Consider the following 5,637-nt stretch of genomic DNA (forward strand, 5'->3'; position numbering starts at 1 on the left):
ATCTATCTATCTATCTATCTATCTATCTATCTTTCTATCTATCTATCTATCTCTCTCTCTCTCTCTCTCTCTCTATCTATCTATCTATATATATATATATGCCACTATTACATAAAATTGCTTGTCCAGCCATTTCCAACATCTGCCTGTCTGTATTCCTTCATAACCATGAGTTTCTGATGCTTATCTCCCCAAGTTAGGATTCTTCTCAAAAACTGGTTGCAACAAGAATCTTGATGTGCTGCTTTTTCTCCTAGGCCTTAGCATTAGTCTGAAAGACATCTGGAATTTTTAATACACAACTCCCTACATTCACGGTTTCAGTCATCTTCTCTTTCTGGCTGTTGGGGATAAATGTGTTTTGGAGGTCATAAAGGTGAACAGGCCTTTTTCACATCTGCCAAGCTCCAAGCACTGTTAAGGGCCACATTTAAGAAATCTTTCTTCTTTGGGTTTATCTAGGCCTACAATGAACTCGATGTGATTTGTCTTAACACTGACAGTTTCTTCCCAAGGCATGTGTAATTGGCTTGGAGCGAAAGATTCCTCCACCCCTTGCTCTCATGGTGGGAGAATGTGTGCTCTTATTTGCACAGAAGGCAAAGTGATTGAGTCAGAATGGGACAAAAAGAATCTATTTTTTTAAAAGATTTTTTAAAATTTAACTTTATTTATTTAAATTTGATGAGAGAGAGAGAAAAAAAGTGAGAAGGCAAGCTGCCAGGTCTTGAACCATGGTCAGCCATGTGGGAGTCCAGTGCCCTTAACCACCACGCCACCTGCCAACCCCAAGACTCTCTCCTTTCTAGTTTTTTAATTAATTTTTTTAGAGAGATTTTTGCTATAAGGGGCATCCACTAGCCAGAGAGACAGAGAGACAGAAAGTGAGAAATCACTCCTTGGGGGGATGGCCTCACCACAATGCCTTCTCCTCCATTTTCCTCTCAGGATTTTGAGCACACACACACACACACACACACACGCACCTGGCATGTTTTATGCTGCCAGGTCTGGGACTTGAACCATGGTGGACCATGTGGGAGTCCAGCAATGTAATTACATCATCTGCTGGTCCCCCTTCTTTTTTCTATTTTCGAATTGTCCCCGAAGTCCCCAATTGGAGTATTTCTGATGCATGAAATGGAAATTGGTATCAAGGGTGGGTTATTTGGTCCTGGTTAATTATTAATCCAAATATCCCCACTACCTAGCACCATGTCTGGCATTCAGTAAAAGATTAATTCACTTAAAAGATTATTCATTCAACCCTCTGCCTACAAAATGAATGGCCTTTGTAAATTTTTTGTCTCCAATATTGGAACTAGGTAAAACTTAGTGGCATTGACAATTTATTTTATACTTGAGAAAAGCATTACATTATCTTTGACTTCATGGGTTGAAAATATTTTTGAGGAATTTCTATATTGTGAGAATAATTCTCTACAGTTATTAAAAACTGATAGCAAATTAACTAGAGAAAATTAAATTTTGAAGTGATTTTAAGGAGACTTTATTTCATCACGTTTGTAGCTGACAAAAATAGTCTTCTAGATGTCCACATGCAGTACCTTGAAGGAAAGGTGTGGTAACATGTATGCGAAGTAACTGGTCTCAGCAAGCCTCTTATTCCTTCAGTGACTGAAGTTGCCATATGACTGCAAACACCACCGAGCGCTCGAAACTTCCTTGTGCTGCATGCCAGTGTTAGGAGATGCCTGCCAGCATTGAGCAAGACAGTGTCTCGAGACCAACTCTGTGGAATTGACTCTGGCAGAGATCTATATAAGATACTTCCTTTTGTTCTCTGCACTATCTCCAGAGATTCAGCTACCCTGCTGTTTACCAGACTCTTTGAAATTCATAATACATGACAGGTTATTAAATAAAAGTTGTAGAACAGGTCTTTAGGCCCAGAGGGTGATGTGGTGGTTAGGGCAGCTGGATTCCACATGGCCAACTGAGTGGTTCAAGTCCTAGACCCCAGCAGCTTGAAAAACACACTGGGCATGTGTGCATGAGTGCCCCAAATCCCAAGAGGAAAATGGAGGAGAAGGGATTGCATCCGGGGGTGGGGGGTGGGTGGGCTGTTTGCTGATTGCTCACCTTCCTCTCTATCTCTGTGTCTTTTTTTGGTTAGCACATGTTCCCCATAGCAAAAAAAAAAAAAAAAAAAAAAAAAAAAACAAGTCTGCAAATGACATTTTCACCCAAATGCATATGTCTGTCCTCCAGGAGTTTCTTAACTTGAGGTGCTATAACAGCCATGAACTTATTTTTCACAGTTCTGGAGGTTGGAAGTCCAAGATCAGGGTGACGGTAGCATTGGGTTCCTGGTGAGGGCCCACTTCCGGGTTGAAGACTGCTGACATCTCATTGTATTCTTCAGAGTGGAAAGGGGGTGAGCTAATAATGCTCTCATCTCTTCTTATAAGGGCAATAGCTTCACTCATGATGGCTCCAACCTCATGACCTAATTATCAAGGCTTAGGATTTCAGCATACAAAGTTGGGGAAACACAAACATTCCTTTCTTAACAGGGAGGATGGAAGTGTCTTATCTTTTGATCCCCTTCAGGGTGTTGGCATCTTAGACAGGTAATACTTAGTTATCGAACCCAGGGGGAATTTCCATGTGGAGCTGAGCATTCTTGACATATTACTTTAAGGATATTGCTTAAATCCAACTGTGCTCTCTCCAGTATGTGTCTTTAACAGAAAAGACATATCTAGATTGTAAGAATCCTACCTGTGTCATCTTGAGAGAGGTAATATATGTAGAATGTATAGTGCAGAAATCATAATTCAAGTTATCATCAGATAATGTATTCAGGTAAACGCATCGTCTGGGCAGAGATGGCAGAGGCAAAGGTAGGCTAAGGTCCTGACCACAGAACTCTGTCCTCTTAAGGTTTGTGGCTCAGCTTAGCTCAACTTATTCTTTTTGGGTATTCCCGTTGGAAATTCTTCTTAGATTTGAAAGACCTGGCTCCCAAACCTGGCTCCACTATCTAACTGCATATCTGGGAAAATAATTTACACATCCTCTTGTTAATTTTCTCATCTCTGTAATGAGGCTGATGATGAGATAAGGTCCATCTTAGAGTATTGTGGGGTTCAGAGCTTTGTGGGGAAAAATGTTATTTTAGGGAATCCTTTGCTATAGGGTGTGTGTACTCACTGGAGAGAGAGAAAAAAAGCAAGAAATTACCTCCCAGGGGGATGGCTATGCCACAATCCCTTCTCCATTCTTCTCTCTGGATTTTGGCGTGTATTTTTAGCTGCTGGGTCTGGGACCCAAATACCAGTCACGTAAGTGGAAGTCCAGCGACGTAACCATTCCGCCATCTGGTGGTCCCAAGAGCTTTGTGAATGTTAAAACCTTAAACGAACATTAGTTGTAATTGGTTCTTAGGAGATAATCTAGCAGACATTGAGCACATAGACTCTGAAATGAGACAACCTGGCTTAAGTCCCACTCATTGGCTTTGTGACTTTAAGAAAGTTTCTACTCTAAATTTATGTCTCATCTGTAAAGAGGATGATATTAAAGAGTCATATCCTTATAGGATAGTTGTAAGGACTAAATGACATGATGAAAAACCTCCTTTGCAAGTCTTTATGGGTGAGTTCAGTGGCCATGCAGAACTGAGGAAAGGCTGGAGGGATGGCAGACGGGTAGGTAGCTTCCATTTGGCGTAATGGGTCCATGTACCACCCCCCTACTCCACACACACACACACACACACACACACACACACCCGCAAATCAGGATCTTCCTCAGGCTAGTGCACCACTTTCCCATTCTATGCTGATGGTTCCTTTGTCATATATATGACCCTGATCTTCCTGATCTCCCCAAACAATGTGACCAGCCTTTTGCCACCACTCACTGTACTTGTCTGATAGGTTGTAAAACTAGTTTTCTTGGTATCTTGCCACTAATCAGTTCTCACATGCATTTTTTTTTCTGGGTCAGAGGATCATGAGTTCCCAGGTTCACTGTGGTCAGAGTCAGTAGCTATCTATCAGGGAGTTGCTTTGCTAATGAGGTAATTCAGAATATTTTCCACAAACTTCAGCCTGTTTCTGGGTGGGGAATAAATGCCAATAGCGTAGTTAGGAACACTCCAGGGTTGTCAGGCTGTCAAACCCTCTTAACCGCACTAGGACTGACTGGTGTCTCTCACACTTTTGAGCACCGAAGCACTGGACAGATCACTTGACTGTCCAGTCAGGTCAAGTGCACTTCCAGCGTAAGCAATCGTTCTCATGAACAGTTTTCACATTTCTGTTATAGAAAAGAGTTGATGGTGGCTCTTACTGGCTTTGTGCCTCTTCCTGCATATGCTGAGCATGTCCTAAGCACATGCCATGTTCTATTTCTTTTCATTTGAAAGGTAGAATGCTACCATATGAGAAAATCTGGGCTCTGGGAGATTGGCAACTACCTCCTAGCTGTACAGCCACCCTTCACTGGGGTCTTTCGGCTTTTGCTATTACAAATGTTGGGGAGGGAGAGGGTCCATGGTGGGACTGTAATCTCCACAACACAATTTATTAGGTTGTCCAGAAACTCATAACATATTTTTCTAAGTTTTTCTATGCAAAATGCGTCATCGCTCGCCAGACAACCTAATAATTTGTTTTTAACAATTGCAAAGGACTATTTCTCTCTATTAATGCACGTAATATGAAAGATTTGATTGCACACAGCCGTGGAAAAGGCCTTTTAAGACTAGACTAATTTAGCAGTTGTGCAGTTGTGATTCTGAAAAATGTATATTTGGATCAGAAATAATGACATTCTCACCATTTTACTCATCATATTTTAAGATTTTTAAAATACTACTTCGTCAGGGCCAACAGGTGGTATGGTGGTTACAGTGCTGGACTCCCACATGGCCAACTGTGGTTTGAGTCCCAGACCCAGTGAGTTGAAACCCATGCTGGGAGCAAGTGCATATATGCCCAACATCCGCAGAGGAGGCTAAAGGAGAAGAGGTTGCAGCATGGCCATTCCACCTAGAGAGTGATTTCTTGCTTTCTGTCTCTCTACCTCTCCAGCAAGTACACATGCCCTATAGCAAAAAAACAAAACAAAATAAAACAAAACAAAAAACAAACAAAAAATCAAAATCAAAACAAACAGACAAAATAAATAAACAAAACTCTTTTAAAAAAGAAAAAAAAGAAAGGACCTACAGATGCTGTAATGGTTACATCACTGGACGCCCACGTAGTCAACTGTGGTTTGAATCCTGGACCCAATGGCTTAACACACACACTGAGTGCATGTACATGCATGCCCAAAATCCTGAGAGGAGAATGGAGAAGGGATTGCAGTGTGGCCATACTTCCTGGAGAGTAACTCTTTTAAAAAAGAAAAAAAAGAAAGGACCTACAGATGCTGTAATGGTTACATCACTGGACGCCCACGTAGTCAACTGTGGTTTGAATCCTGGACCCAATGGCTTAACACACACACTGAGTGCATGTACATGCATGCCCAAAATCCTGAGAGGAGAATGGAGAAGGGATTGCAGTGTGGCCATACTTCCTGGAGAGTAATTTCTCAGTTTCTGTCTCTCTGGTGAGCACATGTGCCCTAGAGCAACAATTTCTCTTTCTCTCTCTCTCT

This window comes from Tupaia chinensis, unplaced genomic scaffold (genome assembly GCF_000334495.1).
Source record: "Tupaia chinensis unplaced genomic scaffold, TupChi_1.0 Scaffold000028_1, whole genome shotgun sequence".
NCBI lineage: Eukaryota > Metazoa > Chordata > Mammalia > Scandentia > Tupaiidae > Tupaia > Tupaia belangeri.